This window comes from Xyrauchen texanus, chromosome 25 (assembly GCF_025860055.1).
Source record: "Xyrauchen texanus isolate HMW12.3.18 chromosome 25, RBS_HiC_50CHRs, whole genome shotgun sequence".
Taxonomy (NCBI): Eukaryota; Metazoa; Chordata; class Actinopteri; order Cypriniformes; family Catostomidae; genus Xyrauchen; species Xyrauchen texanus.
The window spans coordinates 8625942-8645271 of NC_068300.1; the positions used below are offsets into that span (position 1 = coordinate 8625942).

General features: G+C 36.8%; 1 long non-coding RNA gene across 1 annotated transcript; it reads left to right on the plus strand.

Moving 5' to 3' along the window:
* Positions 1–449: 449 nt before the first annotated feature.
* LOC127619374 (uncharacterized) lies at positions 450–15435 on the plus strand. Its single transcript, XR_007967552.1, has 4 exons — positions 450–723; positions 11054–11090; positions 14089–14148; positions 14544–15435. It is a non-coding gene; the product is annotated as an uncharacterized LOC127619374 (long non-coding RNA).
* The last annotated feature ends 3895 nt before the right edge of the window (positions 15436–19330 follow it).

Consider the following 19330-nt stretch of genomic DNA (forward strand, 5'->3'; position numbering starts at 1 on the left):
GCTTACTAGCTGGGCAAGGCAAGCTTATTTATATAGCACATTTCACACACAAGGGCAATTCAAAGTGCTTTTAAAACCAATTAAGAACAAGAAATGAGAATAAATAGTACTAAAATGAATAAAAAATACAAGTAAAAATGATTAAAATAGAAAAGAAATATAATACAGAAATAAAACGATGCAGTCCAATCAGTAAGTCCAGCACAGTTAAAACAGATGTGTTTTACTGTTGGAGCACATCTGAACTCTTCTGGAAGCTGGTTTCAGCTGTGGGTGGCATAATAGCTAAACGCTGTCTCACCTTGTTTTGATTAAACCCTCTGAATGTCTAACCGACTTGATACTAATGATCTGAGAGGTCTGTTAGGTTTATATTCAACAGGCATATCTGAAATGTATTTAGGTCCTAGGCTATTGAGCGACTTATAAACGAGTAATAGTACCTTAAAATCAATTGTAAATGTAACAGGAAGCCAGTGTAAAGACCTGAGGTCTGGAGTAATATGCTCTGACTTTTTGGTTCGGGTGAGAATCCTGGCAGCGACATTCAGAATGAGCTGCAGGTGTCTAATGGTCTTTTTGGGAAGGTCGGTGAGGAGTCCATTGCAGTAGTCCACCCTGCTGGTGATGAATGCATCTGTATGACAGGATACAAAACGTCCATTTCTGGCTGATTTAGTTATTGATTTGATGTGACAACTGAAACGAAGGTCTGACATCAAGGTATGTATTCACCTTGGGAATTTCGTCTTTGTTGCCAAATACAATGACCTCTGTCTTGTCGTTGTGTAACTGGCACATCCAACTGTTAATTTCATCAATGCACTGGCACAGGGAGTCTATGGGGCTGTTGTTATTTGGCTAGATAGATCTGGGAGTCATCTGCATAGCTACGGTATGCAATTTGGTTCATTTTCATAATTTAGCCTAGTGCGAGCATATACAGGCTGAACAGAAGCGGTGCAAGAGTTGAGCCTTGTGGGACTCCACATGTCATGGATGTCCGCTCAGATTCATAGTTGCCTATGTTCACATAATAACTCCTGCCTTCTAGATATGACATGAACCAGCTGAGGACTATTTCTAACAGACCTTTTTCCAACAGTTAAACATATATTGGAAAACTGATGTGGGGAGTGAAGACAGCAGGTTGACGTTTTAAGATGCTGAACTATTTCTTCCAGGGTTTTGCCATCAATTGCCTCAAAATCAGATATAGTGACTACGTTTTTGTGGTGGGTGCTGTCTGACCTGGTGGACGAGCTTATCGGCATTCAAATATAGTTTATCTTCTTCTTGAAAAAAGATGCAAACTCTTTGCCTTTGCTGTCAGAGAGCATTTCACATGCAGGCAAACTGGGTTGGGGGGATTGTTAGTGTCTCTACGGTAGCAAAACGAGTGCGGGTGTTGTTTATTTGGCTGTTAATAATGTTTGAGAAGAAGGTTTGCCTAGCTGTGCCTAGCACCTAGTTGAAAGCATGAAGGCTGCCTTTATAGATATTATAATGGACTTCAAGTGGTGTTTTCCGCTACATTCGTTCTACTTTCCTGCATTTGCTTTTCATGTTTTTCACCGCTGTTGTGTTTCTTCAAGGTGTTTTATGCCTCCGTGATCATCCTGACCTTTACAGGAGTAATGCGATCAATAGCAATTTTAACTTTTGAGTTAAAGTTATCGAGGAGAACATAAGCACAGTCTGTGAATATACTCGGTTTCAAAGATATAGCCTTGATAAATGGCACACTAGTGTTCTCATTTATGTACCTCTTTTTGAGAGAGACAGATATAACTTCAGTGGCAGGAGAAATCAATATTTCAAAGAAAACACAGAAATGGTCAGATAGTGCGAAGTCCTTGATAATAGTGGATGAAATGTTCAGAGCTAACAATCTGGCTAGCTCTCTTAGTATGGCTCTCTTGGCTAGTATTAGGTTATCTAGGTTACCAAGTTACACTTATGTAGCAACTAGCTTGGCCATGTTAGCTAGCACTTTCATCTGAAATTATATGAATTAAATCGTATGTGTAAAATTTTTAGACTACCCCTAAACCTTCTTCTTTTTGTTATTATCATATGAAATATTATTTTCTTTAATAAACATGTTTAGTTCACCCTCTGTAGTGTGTCATCTCCAATTTTTCGACAGTCTTGTATATTATAAATATTGCCTAAATTAACATTCTATTCTAGATCATAAATTAGGAAAGCTGTTTATGTTTGCATTTCAAAGCTGTGGGTTATCTTGAAATGTGCAGTGTGCAGTTTTTATGACGTTTTTGCATTGTACCACAACTCTTCTGGCAAAATTGATTAATGAGGAGAAATGGAAGAAAGGAAAACAGGCTAATAATGTCTCCTGTCATAGTTTGGGGTAAATTAGATGCTCAGTATATTGAACCTCAATTGTTTGAGACTGCAAAAAGTTTTAAAAAATCCTTAGCATTGCATGATCCTAGGCTACTATATTTGGAAAAACTTACATTGCAGTAAGTTAAGCCTTACAGTATTCCTGGTATTTCTACAATGGGGTAAATATACAATATATAAAGTGTGTACTAACTTGTAGCATTGTACATGTTGGTTCTTCTGCTACATTTACACTGAGATGTTCATGGTAGCTGTAGCTTCCTCAACTGTCCAATCGCAGAGCGCTTGAAATAACTTGAAAGCAGCTTCTAATAGCCTTGTCGGAATATGGTTGGAAAAGCAATCGAACAGTCTAAAGTTCCGAGTGCGTGCCGAGGGCATATGAGGAGAGAGAACGAGTGAGATCTTGCACATGCAAAAAAAATATATAATCTTGAACGTTCAAAATATCGTCTTGCACGTTCAAAATATCACCTTGCGCGTTCAAAATATCGTCTTGCCCATTCAAAATATCATCTTGCGAGTTCGAAATATCATCTTGCACGTTCAAAATATCATCTTGCCCGTTCAAAATATCGTCTTACTCGTTCAAAATATCATCTTGCCCGTTCAAAATATCGTCTTGCTCGTTCAAAATATCATCTTGCCCGTTCAAAATATCGTCTTGCTCGTTCAAAATATCATCTTGCCCGTTCAAAATATCCTCTTGCACGTTCAAAATATCATCTTGCCCGTTCAAAATATCGTCTTGCACGTTCAAAATATCATCTTGCGCGTTCAAAATATCGTCTTGCTCGTTCAAAATATCATCTTGCTCGTTCAAAATATCGTCTTGCCCGTTCAAAATATCATCTTGCGCGTTCAAAATATCATCTTGCTCGTTCAAAATATCGTCTTGCCCGTTCAAAATATCATCTTGCACGTTCAAAATATCATCTTGCACGTTCAAAATATCGTCTTGCCCGTTCAAAATATCATCATGCACGTTCAAAATATCATCTTGCCCGTTCAAAATATCGTCTTGCCCGTTCAAAATATCATCTTGCGCGTTCAAAATATAATCTTGCGCGTTCAAAATATCATCTTGCGCGTTCAAAATATCATCTTGCTCGTTCAAAATATCGTCTTGCCCGTTCAAAATATCATCTTGCGCGTTCAAAATATCATCTTGCTCGTTCAAAATATCGTCTTGCCCGTTCAAAATATCATCTTGCGCGTTCAAAATATCATCTTGCACGTTCAAAATATCGTCTTGCTCGTTCAAAATATCATCTTGCTCGTTCAAAATATCGTCTTGCCCGTTCAAAATATCATCTTGCGCGTTCAAAATATCGTCTTGCCCGTTCAAAATATCGTCTTGCGCGTTCAAAATATCGTCTTGCACGTTCAAAATATCGTCTTGCACGTTCAAAATATCGTCTTGCACGTTCAAAATATCGTCTTGCCCGTTCAAAATATCATCTTGCGCGTTCAAAATATCATCTTGCGCGTTCAAAATATCGTCTTGCCCATTCAAAATATCATCTTGCGCGTTCAAAATATCATCTTGCACGTTCAAAATATCGTCTTGCCCGTTCAAAATATCATCTTGCCCGTTCAAAATATCCTCTTGCACGTTCAAAATATCATCTTGCACGTTCAAAATATCATCTTGCCCGTTCAAAATATCGTCTTGCCCGTTCAAAATATCATCTTGCACATTAAAAATATAATCTTGCACCTTCAAAATATCATCTTGCTCGTTCAAAATATCGTCTTGCCCGTTCAAAATATCATCTTGCGCGTTCAAAATATCGTCTTGCCCGTTCAAAATATCATCTTGCTCGTTCAAAATATCATCTTGCTCGTTCAAAATATCGTCTTGCCCGTTCAAAATATCATCTTGCGCGTTCAAAATATCGTCTTGCCCGTTCAAAATATCGTCTTGCGCGTTCAAAATATCATCTTGCACGTTCAAAATATCGTCTTGCACGTTCAAAATATCGTCTTGCACGTTCAAAATATCGTCTTGCACGTTCAAAATATCGTCTTGCCCGTTCAAAATATCATCTTGCGCGTTCAAAATATCGTCTTGCGCGTTCAAAATATCGTCTTGCCCATTCAAAATATCATCTTGCGCGTTCAAAATATCATCTTGCACGTTCAAAATATCGTCTTGCCCGTTCAAAATATCATCTTGCCCGTTCAAAATATCCTCTTGCACGTTCAAAATATCATCTTGCACGTTCAAAATATCGTCTTGCCCGTTCAAAATATCATCTTGCACGTTCAAAATATCGTCTTGCACATTAAAAATATAATCTTGCACCTTCAAAATATCATCTAGCACCTTCAAAATATCATCTTGCACGTTAAAAATATCATCTGGCACGTTAAATATATCATCTTGCACGTTCAAAATATCATCTTGCCCGTTCAAAATATCATCTTGCACGTTCAAAATATCGTCTTGCCCGTTCAAAATATCGTCTTGCGCGTTCAAAATATCGTCTTGCCCGTTCAAAATATCATCTTGCGCGTTCAAAATATCGTCTTGCCCGTTCAAAATATCGTCTTGCCCGTTCAAAATATCGTCTTGCCCGTTCAAAATATCGTCTTGCCCGTTCAAAATATCATCTTGCACGTTCAAAATATCATCTTGCCCGTTCAAAATATCGTCTTGCCCGTTCAAAATGTCATCTTGCACGTTCAAAATATCGTCTTGCACGTTCAAAATATCGTCTTGCACGTTCAAAATATAATCTTGCACCTTCAAAATATCATCTTGCACGTTCAAAATATCATCTTGCAGGTTCAAAATATCGTCTTGCCCGTTCAAAATATCATCTTGCCCGTTCAAAATATCGTCTTGCGCGTTCAAAATATCGTCTTGCCCGTTCAAAATATCATCTTGCACCTTCAAAATATCATCTTGCACGTTAAAAATATCATCTAGCACGTTAAAAATATCATCTTGCACGTTCAAAATATCGTCTTGCCCGTTCAAAATATCATCTTGCTCGTCAAAATATCGTCTTGCCCGTTCAAAATATCATCTTGCACGTTCAAAATATCGTCTTACATGTTCAAAATATCGTCTTGCCCGTTCAAAATATCGTCTTGCACGTTCAAAATATCGTCTTGCCCGTTCAAAATATCATCTTACGCGTTCAAAATATCATCTTGCGCGTTCAAAATATCGTCTTGCACGTTCAAAATATCGTCTTGCCGGTCAAAATATCGTCTTGCGCGTTCAAAATATCGTCTTGCGCGTTCAAAATATCATCTTGCACGTTCAAAATATCATCTTGCACGTTCAAAATATCGTCTTGCCCGTTCAAAATATCGTCTTGCCCGTTCAAAATATCGTCTTGCCCTTTCAAAATATCGTCTTGCGCGTTCAAAATATCCTCTTGCCCTTTCAAAATATCGTCTTGCGCGTTCAAAATATCATCTTGCGCGTTCAAAATATCATCTTGCACGTTCAAAATATCGTCTTGCACGTTCAAAATATCGTCTTGCCCGTTCAAAATATCGTCTTGCGCGTTCAAAACATCATCTTGCGCGTTCAAAATATCGTCTTGCCCGTTCAAAATATCATCTTGCACCTTCAAAATATCATCTTGCACGTCAAAAATATCATCTAGCACGTTAAAAATATCATCTTGCACGTTCAAAATATCGTCTTGCCCGTTCAAAATATCATCTTGCTCGTCAAAATATCGTCTTGCCCGTTCAAAATATCGTCTTGCACGTTCAAAATATCGTCTTACATGTTCAAAATATCGTCTTGCCCGTTCAAAATATCGTCTTGCACGTTCAAAATATCGTCTTGCCCATTCAAAATATCATCTTACGCGTTCAAAATATCATCTTGCGCGTTCAAAATATCGTCTTGCACGTTCAAAATATCGTCTTGCCCGTTCAAAATATCATCTTGCGCGTTCAAAATATCGTCTTGCGCGTTCAAAATATCATCTTGCGCGTTCAAAATATCGTCTTGCACGTTCAAAATATCGTCTTGCCCGTTCAAAATATCGTCTTGCCCGTTCAAAATATCGTCTTGCCCTTTCAAAATATCGTCTTGCGCGTTCAAAATATCGTCTTGCCCTTTCAAAATATCGTCTTGCGCGTTCAAAATATCATCTTGCGCGTTCAAAATATCATCTTGCACGTTCAAAATATCGTCTTGCACGTTCAAAATATCGTCTTGCCCGTTCAAAATATCGTCTTGCGCGTTCAAAATATCGTCTTGCGCGTTCAAAATATCATCTTGCGCGTTCAAAATATCATCTTGCACGTTCAAAATATCGTCTTGCCCGTTCAAAATATCGTCTTGCCCGTTCAAAATATCGTCTTGCCCGTTCAAAATATCGTCTTGCCCTTTCAAAATATCGTCTTGCGCGTTCAAAATATCGTCTTGCCCTTTCAAAATATCGTCTTGCGCGTTCAAAATATCATCTTGCGCGTTCAAAATATCATCTTGCACGTTCAAAATATCGTTTTGCTCGTTCAAAATATCGTCTTGCCCGTTCAAAATATCATCTTGCCCGTTCAAAATATCGTCTTGCGCGTTCAAAATATCGTCTTGCGCGTTCAAAATATCATCTTGCGCGTTCAAAATATCGTCTTGCACGTTCAAAATATCGTCTTGCGCGTTCAAAATATCGTCTTGCCCGTTCAAAATATCGTCTTGCCCTTTCAAAATATCGTCTTGCCCTTTCAAAATATCGTCTTGCGCGTTCAAAATATCATCTTGCGCGTTCAAAATATCATCTTGCACGTTCAAAATATCGTTTTGCACGTTCAAAATATCGTCTTGCCCGTTCAAAATATCATCTTGCGCGTTCAAAATATCATCTTGCCCGTTCAAAATATCATCTTGTGCGTTCAAAATATCATCTTGCACGTTCAAAATATCGTCTTGCCCGTTCAAAATATCTTCTTGCGCGTTCAAAATATCATCTTGCCCGTTCAAAATATCATCTTGCGCGTTCAAAATATCATCTTGCGCGTTCAAAATATCATCTTGCGCGTTCAAAATATCATCTTGCCCGTTCAAAATATCATCTTGCGCGTTCAAAATATCATCTTGCCCGTTCAAAATATCATCTTGCGCGTTCAAAATATCATCTTGCACGTTCAAAATATAATCTTGCACCTTCAAAATTTCATCTAGCACCTTCAAAATATCATCTTGCACGTTCAAAATATAATCATGCACCTTCAAAATATCATCTTGCACCTTCAAAATATCATCTTGCACGTTCAAAATATCATCTTGCACCTTCAAAATATCATCTTGCACCTTCAAAATATCATCTTGCACGTTCAAAATATAATCTTGCACGTTCAAAATATCATCTTGCACCTTCAAAATATCATCTTGCACGTTCAAAATATCATCTTGCACGTTCAAAATATAATCATGCACCTTCAAAATATCATCTTGCACGTTCAAAATATCATCTTGCACGTTCAAAATATCATCTTGCACCTTCAAAATATCATCTTGCGCGTTCAAAATATAATCATGCACCTTCAAAATATCATCTTGCACGTTCAAAATATCATCTTGCACGTTCAAAATATCATCTTGCACGTTCAAAATATCATCTAGCGCGTTCAAAATATCATCTTGCACGTTCAAAATATCGTTTTGCACGTTCAAAATATCGTCTTGCCCGTTCAAAATATCATCTTGCGCGTTCAAAATATCATCTTGCCCGTTCAAAATATCATCTTGCGCGTTCAAAATATCATCTTGCACGTTCAAAATATCGTCTTGCCCGTTCAAAATATCATCTTGCGCGTTCAAAATATCATCTTGCCCGTTCAAAATATCATCTTGCGCGTTCAAAATATCATCTTGCGCGTTCAAAATATCATCTTGCGCGTTCAAAATATCATCTTGCCCGTTCAAAATATCATCTTGCGCTGCTCAAAATATCATCTTGCCCGTTCAAAATATCATCTTGCGCTGCTCAAAATATCATCTTGCACGTTCAAAATATAATCTTGCACCTTCAAAATTTCATCTAGCACCTTCAAAATATCATCTTGCACGTTCAAAATATAATCATGCACCTTCAAAATATCATCTTGCACCTTCAAAATATCATCTTGCACGTTCAAAATATAATCTTGCACGTTCAAAATATCATCTTGCACCTTCAAAATATCATCTTGCACGTTCAAAATATCATCTTGCACGTTCAAAATATAATCATGCACCTTCAAAATATCATCTTGCACGTTCAAAATATCATCTTGCACGTTCAAAATATCATCTTGCACCTTCAAAATATCATCTTGCGCGTTCAAAATATAATCATGCACCTTCAAAATATCATCTTGCACGTTCAAAATATCATCTTGCACGTTCAAAATATCATCTTGCACGTTCAAAATATAATCATGCACCTTCAAAATATCATCTTGCACGTTCAAAATATCATCTTGCACGTTCAAAATATCATCTTGCACCTTCAAAATATCATCTTGCGCGTTCAAAATATCATCTTGCACCTTCAAAATATAATCTTGCACCTTCAAAATTTCATCTAGCACCTTCAAAATATCATCTTGCACGTTAAAAATATCATCTTGCACGTTCAAAATATAATCATGCACCTTCAAAATATCATCTTGCACGTTCAAAATATCATCTTGCACGTTCAAAATATCATCTTGCACCTTCAAAATATCATCTTGCGCGTTCAAAATATAATCATGCACCTTCAAAATATCATCTTGCACGTTCAAAATATCATCTTGCACCTTCAAAATATCATCTTGCACCTTCAAAATATCATCTTGCACGTTCAAAATATCATCTTGCACCTTCAAAATATCATCTTGCACCTTCAAAATATCATCTTGCACGTTCAAAATATCATCTTGCACCTTCAAAATATCATCTTGCACCTTCAAAATATCATCTTGCACGTTCAAAATATCATCTTGCACCTTCAAAATATCATCTTGCACCTTCAAAATATCATCTTGCGCGTTCAAAATATCATCTTGCACCTTCAAAATATAATCTTGCACCTTCAAAATTTCATCTAGCACCTTCAAAATATCATCTTGCACGTTCAAAATATCATCTTGCACGTTCAAAATATCATCTTGCACGTTCAAAATATCATCTTGCGCGTTCAAAATATCATCTTGCACCTTCAAAATATAATCTTGCACCTTCAAAATTTCATCTAGCACCTTCAAAATATCATCTTGCACGTTCAAAATATCATCTTGCACGTTCAAAATATCATCTTGCACCTTCAAAATATAATCTTGCACCTTCAAAATTTCATCTAGCACCTTCAAAATTTCATCTAGCACCTTCAAAATATCATCTTGCACGTTCAAAATATCATCTTGCACCTTCAAAATATCATCTTGCACGTTCAAAATATCATCTTGCCCTTTCAAAATATCATCTTGCATGTTCAAAATATCATCTTGCACGTTCAAAATATCATCTTGCCCTTTCAAAATATCATCTTGCATGTTCAAAATATAATCTTGCACGTTCAAAATATCATCTTGCACCTTCAAAATATCATCTTGCACGTTCAAAATATCGTCTTGCCCGTTCAAAATATCGTCTTGCACGTTCAAAATATCATCTTGCCCGTTCAAAATATCATCTTGCCCGTTCAAAATATCATCTTGCACCTTCAAAATATCATCTAGCACGTTCAAAATATCATCTTGCACGTTGAACATTTTTGTGTACTCAAAATAAAACGTTACCCGCACAATTTTGTCACGCATATAACTCCATAATGGAGCCGCTGCCGTCTCATTTAGGCTGACGCTAATGAGCATGACCTGCACCTAATCAGAAATATTTACACGATTTTGCATCACTAACTGCTTTCAGAATAGAAACTGAAAATAAATGTAAATCTTTATGACTATGAAAAAATGTAAGCTTCGTGTATAGAAATGTGTGTTTTATTTAAAAAAATATGTACAGTGCATCTATTAAATAAATACAATTGCACATTATAATATTATTATAAACGCATTTAGAATAACTGATCCAGCAAATTTTAATTAAAATAACACAAGCATTAACCAGTAAAATTAAAAATAAAAATAATAATAATAATAATATATATATATCTAGATAATTAACACACTTTAAGTGCTTAATATATTTTTAATCTTTACATTTTAAAGAGTAGACTAATTTTACATTTGACAAATATTTAAAATATTATTTATATCCTGCCAGCAATAGGATGTAGGTCATGTAGGACCATACAATGCAAGTAAATGGTGGCCAGAACTTTGAAGTTCCAAAAAGCACATAAAGGCCACATATAGTCCACACGACTCCTGTGGTCTTTAGAATTGATAAAATAGGTGTGGGTGAGAAACAGATCAAAGTGTTTTTTTACTATAAATTTTCTTCCCAGCCCAGTAGGTGGCGATATGCATAAAGAATGTAAATAGTAAAACAAACAAAGGAAGAACAAAGTGAAAGTGGAGATTTATAGTAAAAAATATACATCTATCATATCGCTTCTGAATATATAGATTTAGCCACTGGAGTTGTATGGATTACTTTTGTGCTTCCTTTATATGCTTTTTGAACCTTCAAAGTTCTGGCCACCATTCAGTTGCATTGTGTGGACCTACAGTACAGAGCTGAGATATTCTTCGTATAATCTTTGTTTGTGTTCATCAGAAGAAAGAAAATCACACACATCTGGGATGGCATGAAGGTGAGCAAATGAGAGAATTTTAATTTTGGGGTGAAATATCCCTTTAATTAATTTTAAACCATTTTATTGGTCAAAATGAAATATTCAAAGTTGAATAGATGTATGATTTAATAGTTGGTTATCACATGTAACACTAATTGTTTACACATGTTTAAAGTGAAAGATTTTAGGGTTTTTGAACAAAGAATGACGCATTTTAGTCAAAGTTATTGTGCTTTTATTTCCAAGTGTCACTAGATGGCAGAATTGTTTTTCAAAAAGAGGAAAACAGATGATTGTCCTTAGGGATTAGAAATAAATCTGTCAACATAACCAAATTATTCAAATAGAAAATTACTCTATTTTTATTTGTTGCAAATGGGTCAGAATATCTAGTAGTCCCACTAAGAATCAGACGCTCTTCCATTAAACTGCGATCAGAATCTCAACACCTGGCATAGAGCATCAGATTATCATGTTGGCATTTGTCCATTGATGAGAACAGAACTACATTAATCTACATTAAGGAGGCAGAGCAGTTCTAAACAGATCTGCCCTCCCTTTCATAGGATGTGATATTCACACTGCATAACTGTAGGTTATTGCATAATTTACTAACATATGTTGACCCATTTGGCAGATGTTTTTATCCAGAGCAATTGATACAGTTCAATAAAGTTTTACCTTTATTTTAATTTCTTTTTTTTTTAACTAATATACAGTATGAGCAACAGGAAAAGCATATGCACTAGTGCAAGTGTTTTTTTTGCTTGTCTCTGCATTACACTGTAAAAAACTGAATGTTGCTGGATGTTATTTTTTACATCTGTGCTCAAGGGAGTGCTGTACCATTGTGAATCCAATAACTCTCCTCAGATGGATAAGTGGGTGGGTTGCATGGCCTTGCGATGCAGAGATAATCATTTGATGTGTGCAATCGTGTGTAATACACGGCATTAAAAGAGTGGGATTCCTAAATTAGAACAGAAAAGAATACTTTATTCCCTAGGGAACACATGGTGAATATTCTTCAGGGTTTGTGGAGTACAATCTGAATAACTCTATAGTCTCAAATTTAGTGGCAAGTTTCTTTTTAACTTCAGTCTCACAGCGCAGCATTAAAAAGAGACTGCTTGGCAGTTTGTTTTTTTGCTGGTTTCACACGTGCCCAACATCCGTCCTCGCCTTCCTCTCCAGTGGAATTTTGGAGACGGGTATAACTGCAGGCATTGCTCCAAAAAGGGGAGTGAGCTCCAAATCGCCATTGAAGATATAGGGAGCCCCAAGCCTAATCCTTTCCCTAACCTTAACCGTGACTGGAATTGATGCCCCCTTTTGGAGTTGGCGCAACCCCATTTTGGTGTAACCCCACCCCATTTTGTTGTAAACCTGTCCTCTTTGGGAGATACCGCCCCCATTTGGAGGTCTCCGGCCTACAGCAACACCTCCATGGAGTTTTGCCATGCAAAGGTATATGTGACCACGTCTTTAGGCGGAACTTCCATTTCTACACCCGCCATATTGGATGTTCCAATTTTTCCCATTAATTTCAGTAGAAGTGGTCTAAATAATCTCTGGTAATACACAGTATGCGTCTTTACGCATCCTGGCAATGGATCCTTTTCACAAGTCGTGGAGAGGAGAGAGGAGAGTTATAGAGTCAGTTAATGGATGGGAATTATTAGGAGGCCATGATTGAGAAGGGCCAATGGGGGGAATTTGGCCAGGACACCAGGGTTACACCCCTACTCTTTATGAGAAGTGCCATGTAGAGTGAGGACCTCTGTTTAACGTCTCATCCAAAGGATTGTTCCTTTTTACAGTATAGTGTGTATATCTTTGTATTGGGGCATTGGGACACCTACTCTTTACGAGAAGTGCCCTGGGAGTTTGAATGACCTCAGAGAGTCGGGACCTCGGATTAACGTCTCATCCGAAAGATGGTACTATACGAAAAAGTACTATATATGTTATACATTTACACGAAATATTTAAACATTGGAAAACGTTGCTACATTTACATTGTTAAAGTTGGTGGAAATGCTAACTGGTCTGTGAAAAGCGTCCATGGTGCAAGATGGATGTAAAGTTGCCCGGATTTCCCAGGTTCAACACAATTTTTGGCAGTCCTGGAAAATTAATTTCTATTCCGAGATGCAAAATGTCTCTGAATTTGATCATTTTCCTGATGCATTCACACAACTGGGCACACAACGCAAGGAGAAGAAACTGATTAAACGCGCTTGCCTAAAGCGCTCTCGCAAATGAATCAAAGTGGTGAATCGGTTCTTTTGGCGGTTTCGTGTATATGAAGCCTCCTAAATAGTCCTCTTCCTCTCATATAAAGCATTGGGAAGTCTGTGAATTGGTTTGTTCATATGGTTCCTGTAGATGATCCCAATAAAAGGACGATTCATTGGAATTTGGCACAGTTTTCAGTTTTCCATTTATATGGACATAGGGGCGGCTGTGGCTCAGATGGTAGAGCGGGTTGGCTACCAATTGCAGGGTTGGTGGTTCGAATCCCAGCCCACATGGCTCCACATGCCGAAGTGTCCTTGGGCAAGACACTGAACCCCGAGTTGCTCCCAATGGCAGGCTAGCGGTGTGTGAATGTGAGTGTGGATGGGTGATTGGGACACAGTGTAAAGCGCTTTGGTAACATATAAGGTTAATAAAAAAGCACTATATAAGGGCAGACCATTTACCATATATACATAATGGTGTTTAGCTGTTCAAATTATGATAATTATATTAAAAAGATACATTTTCAATGTAGTTAGGCCCTTTTGTTAATAGCATGCAATGTAGCTTAATTTGTATTTTTTATTTTTAAAGGGTAGCTTCAACTCTCAAAACTCAAAAATTGCTCATTGACAGAATATACTGTATAAATATGTTAAACTATTTACTACTAGTAAATAAAATGATTGATGTATTGTATAAATGAATTATATGCTGTTATGAAGTAATTTCTGTATTTTATGATCATAAAAAATGTTTTCGTTTTTGGTTATAGATCAGGAGTCCAGGAAGGCCAAGGTGGCAACCCTACTCGTAAGGCACACGGAAAAACCAAGTATACCCATAACCTTATTTCAAACTGAAAAATGAAATGTATTATTGAAAACTACACATTTTTATAAATTGCTTAGAAGTTAATCCCTTTTTTATTGTACTTCCATAAATTTACATTTTTGATTTACAATTCTGCATCCTGTTTGCTACTTCAAGTATATCAATTCTGTATGGCCCACAGCCCTGTTATCCATCAGTCTCCATTTCACCCGTCTGACTCACCAAACTTCCCTTTAATTCGCACTTTTTCCTTTATTGGCACTATTTCAGCATCCATTCCCCAAGCCCTCCAGGATGATGGTAGTTTATGAACCATCATCCACAGCACAGGAACTTGTTGGAACGTTCCCTCAAGGGATCACCGTCTAACGTGGTTTTCTCTACTCCTTCATACAGAACCAAACTGCTCATGTGGCCTCGTTTCTTCGAGCCGGCCTTATTGTCAGCAGTTTTTCAACGCACCCGTCACTTGCAGCCACCTGGTAACAATAAGATAGCATCAACTGTAGAGGAAGAGGAGGCAGCTAAACTGGGGCGTTGTGTGTGAACGCACGCACACACACACACACACACACACACACACACACTGACTCTCAGGTATGAAAGTACTCCATATTTATCTTCTCCAGTTATATGGGTCTGCATACGAAGCAAATATCCTCCAAGTCATTGTTTTTCTATTTATACCACAAAAATAGAAATAAACAGATCGGAGCTGGATCCCTGCTGCAATTACACTAACAGAGGAATGAGCTGACAGCAATGCAGGTTTATACCGGAGTGCTAAAGGTTCCCCAGTTGTCGTTTACACAGGAACATTAATCACCATGTATATTTAGGAGATTACAGGTTATTAGATTATTATGAGATTGATACATATTCTCTAAACTTTTAAGCAGAATGTGCTGGGAATACAGCACCAAAAGTCCCAAGTAAAATATTTAATCTTTAAATAAAAAAATGATTTCTCTCTTCCATTACTGTTGAGAATGATCCAATGCATATTAAAGGGAGATCATTTGTAGAGCTATAATTACATTTAAGTTTAAAGAGGTACATCAAGCACCTTTAGCGTGTGTAGAGGGGTTCACTGTGAGATCAGTCTGGTTTACTATACTTAGGGGACAAATCTGTCCGCAGAAGTGAGCTAAATCTAACAAAATGTGCCCTTGGGGATGTCCCCATTTGTAAGAAACAAATCAGAAATCCATTTTAACATGAATAAATTATAAGCAATGTTTTTTTTATTCTAAAAATGCAAAAAGGATTCTTTAAGGGTTAGATTTTGGGGCCGATACTTCATTTTTGGTACTCGATGATACAAATTTCATCAAAATGGTATTTAAATAAATGAACTCATTAAAACTTAAATCAAATGAAAATATAACATTTAATTTTCAACATAATATTGTACTATTTTTTATCAAATAATGTACTTATATACAGCACAATCCAAAATACAGCATTGGAGTCATAGTTTGTTAAATAAAGTGCTGCATTACAGAGCATCACATATGTGAGGTATTGCTTAAATATAATAAAATGACTATTGATTTATTATTAGTAGTAGTAGTAGCAGTAGTAATAGAGGGAATATTGCATAACTTTACAGTGGTGATAGATTTCCGTCATCCTTTTATTTGTTAATTTACTGTAAATTGAGCTTTTATTTTGAAGTGTTTATATGTAAGCGTAGCGTAGTTCTAGCGGGAAGACTAGCAGCTGTACATCATCACATTATTAGCTGGGTAACTCCTAGCCAATCGCATGTAAGCCATTGCTTTATAAGTCTGCTCACAATCTATCACATTGCTGTTTCAGTGTGCTAACACGGCAGCCTCCACCACCCCACCACCACCAGTTGAGCCCCGTCCCACACGGGGTTAGGCTCCTCACCCTTGCCTCCTATCTCCGGCAGGATATGATGGTTCCGAGTACAACTACTTCGGACCGCCAGACGGGGCCTACGCCAAAGAGAGACATTACATTTCTGTTTTAAATTCATCAAATAAATGGCATCTTAAATCTCACTCAAGTCTGCAAGTCTTCCCGATAGAAGTGTTATGACGGTAGCTTTTCAGTCCGGAAAAGCCAGTCGCTACGTGACACAAAGTGATTATTAAACCGTAAAAGGCTGCTATTTAATCACATGCATGTGTTGTCATTAAGTGCCTCGTGCAACAAAGGGAACTTGTGCGACAAACAGAGCGCTCTATGCTCATGTTTTCCCTGTTCGAGCCATGGAGGAGCTTTTAAAGGTATGAGCATATTGTGTCTCTACACATTCACATTTCACAAGCACTCACATTTGAAGCGTGCGCACAGGCAAACTATAAAATCTCATTAAATCACAGCTTTTGTGGATACCAGTATCGCTATCGGGACATCCATCGTTCAAATAGATTTTTAAACTTGAAGGAACTGAAATCTTGAAGGAACTGAAAGAGCAACATTGAGTTTTTGCCTCTGAAACAGGGCTGGACTGGTAATCTGGCACACCGGGCATTTTCCCAATGGGCCAATGCACTTTTGGGCCGATCAGGGGTGCACTGAATCTGACATATTTACGGTTGTAGGCTATAAAATCTTGAGTTTACATTACTGCTGAAAATAATTCAATGGATTTTACAGGCACAAAATTTGTATGGTAACACTTCACAATAAGGATCCATTTGTTAACATTAGTTAATGCATTAGGTATCATGAACAAACAATGAACAATATATTTGTTACATCATTTATTAATCTTTGTTAATGTTAGTTAATGAAAATACATCTGTTCATCGTTAGTTCATAGTGCATTAACTAATGCTAACTAATACAACCTTAAGTATTGTATTAAGTATGTATCGTATATGTTGAATGTAACATTAACTTAATAAGTATTGTTAATTGTTAGATCATGTTAACTAATGTTAACAAATGGAACCTTACTGTAAAGTGTTTCCATTTGTAGAACAAGAATGATAATTAGGATCTTACAGGTATATTAAACACCCTGAGCTGTGTGTGGAGGGGTATAGTCACAGTAGTTAGACATTTGGGACAAATTTGTCCCCAGAAGTGAGCTAAATCTGATCTATAGGTTCCCTTGGGGACTGTTGGGGACATCCTCAGTTGAAGAAAAAACTACATCAACACATCACCAGCATACTTCGATATGAACATAAGTAAAGCATAAATAATTTTTTCTTCTGGGGTTAGGGTTTAGCTTCATATAAATTAGCACTGCTATTATAAAAACAACAAGACATGTCCTCATTTAACGTGTGTACGTGCACTTGAGCCCTCTATTCGACTTTAAACGTGAAGGCAGTCAAAATTTGAGCAACATCAAGAAACATCAAGATTATGCTTTTGAAATATTAAACATTTATGGTTGTAGGCTCAAAAATCTCCAAATTGAAGAAATGTTCTTATATTTAAATTACTGTTGAGAATCATTCAGTGCATATTACAATTTGTAGAACAAATATGACAATTACAGTTGGATGTGATTTTTTGTTGCGTTGGTAAATTAAACACCCTGAGCAGTGTTTCTGTAATTCGAGAGTTCACTTAAAATTTCTGAGCTTTTGGTGGGATCTCTTTGGAGATGTCCTAAACTTGAAAGATTTTTACTTTTGCTTAATTCTCACTTCGATTCTCTGCTGTAGAGAGAATATATTTTCTATCAGGAAGATTTGCAGACTTGAGTGAGATTTAAGATGACATTTATTTGATGAATATAAAACAGAAATGTAATGTCTCTCTTTGGCATTGGCCCTGTCTGACGGTCCGAAGTACTTGTACTCAGAACCATCATATCCTGCCGGAGACAGGAGGCAGGGGCGAGGAGCCTATCCTTGTGCAGGACGGGACTCAACTGGTGGTGGTGGGGTGGAGGAGGTTGCCGTGTTAGCACACTGAAACAGCAATGTGATAGATTGTGAGCAGACTTATAAAGCAACGGCTTAATGGTGTGATGATGTACAGCTGCTAGTCTTCCCGCTAGAACTACGCTGTGCTTACATTTCCACATAGCATCCATGTAATAACTTTACAGCTGTTTGATATTGAGCTAACATGTAGTGTTAGATAAATACAGTATTAATTATTGCATGTTAATTATTAACATTTAGCAACGTTTAGTTCTAAAATAAAAGACGATTTAATGTTAGCAATTTAGGTGTTCCAACAATCATAAATCAAAGAAGAATTATATAATACCATTATTTTGAGGTGAAAATTAGGATGCACTTTAACAGTGTCACTCATATGGAAGTGTTTCCGAATTTTCAGACGTAAAAAAACAATCTAATTTGGATTACTTGGAAAACTGGGACACATAATGGTCAATGCTGTGTTGTGTCACCGCAGTTGTAACAAGTAGTTTTATGTTTATAGTATTGTAGTTATAATGAAACACCAGGGGACCCCAAAATTCAAACACTGGTTTTGGCTTAAAAAAAAGAGCGACATACATTTTTCATGCCAAGTTTGACAATTTACAGTTGCATATTTATTACTTAAATTTTAAATGCGACTAATCGCGTAATTATCTGTCGTTAATCGCAATTAATCACAGATTTTGAAAGTTCTCAAATTTGACACTATATATATTTATTTTCCTGTCAAAATGCTTTTATTTCCATCTTAGGAAAGAAAACAAAACAATATGTAACAATATAATGCTTTATTAAAATTCCCCTAACAAAGCCTTTCACAGTATAAAGACAGAAATGCCCTAAAATAGCTCCAATTCAAGTAACATTAAGAGTTTCCCAAAGTCTAAGTGTTAGGTTGACTAATTGAAAGAACTAGTTTCACTATAGGATGCATATTCATTGCATTGGGCATTAAATCTCTTAAACTCATCCACCAGTATTGATCTGCCGGTAGACTATTGCTGTCTGCTTTCCCACATCATGAATAATGAAGCGTTCATGATTCGCGTTAAGGCATCATCACCAGCGTCAATCGCTGCTTTGAACTCCACATGAAAGAGATTGAAGTAAAAAATGTCTCATTCTGCATTTTTGTGATATTTAAGACTTGACATGCCTCTGTGGTAATTAAAAAGTGGCTTACGTATGCTGAAAAGCACTTGATTTCTATCAAAAGTCTGATCTGGGCTTGTTTTGTACATCAAATAGTGTTAAGAGCACCTTTCTACATAATTTTATCACTGACACTGAATCACT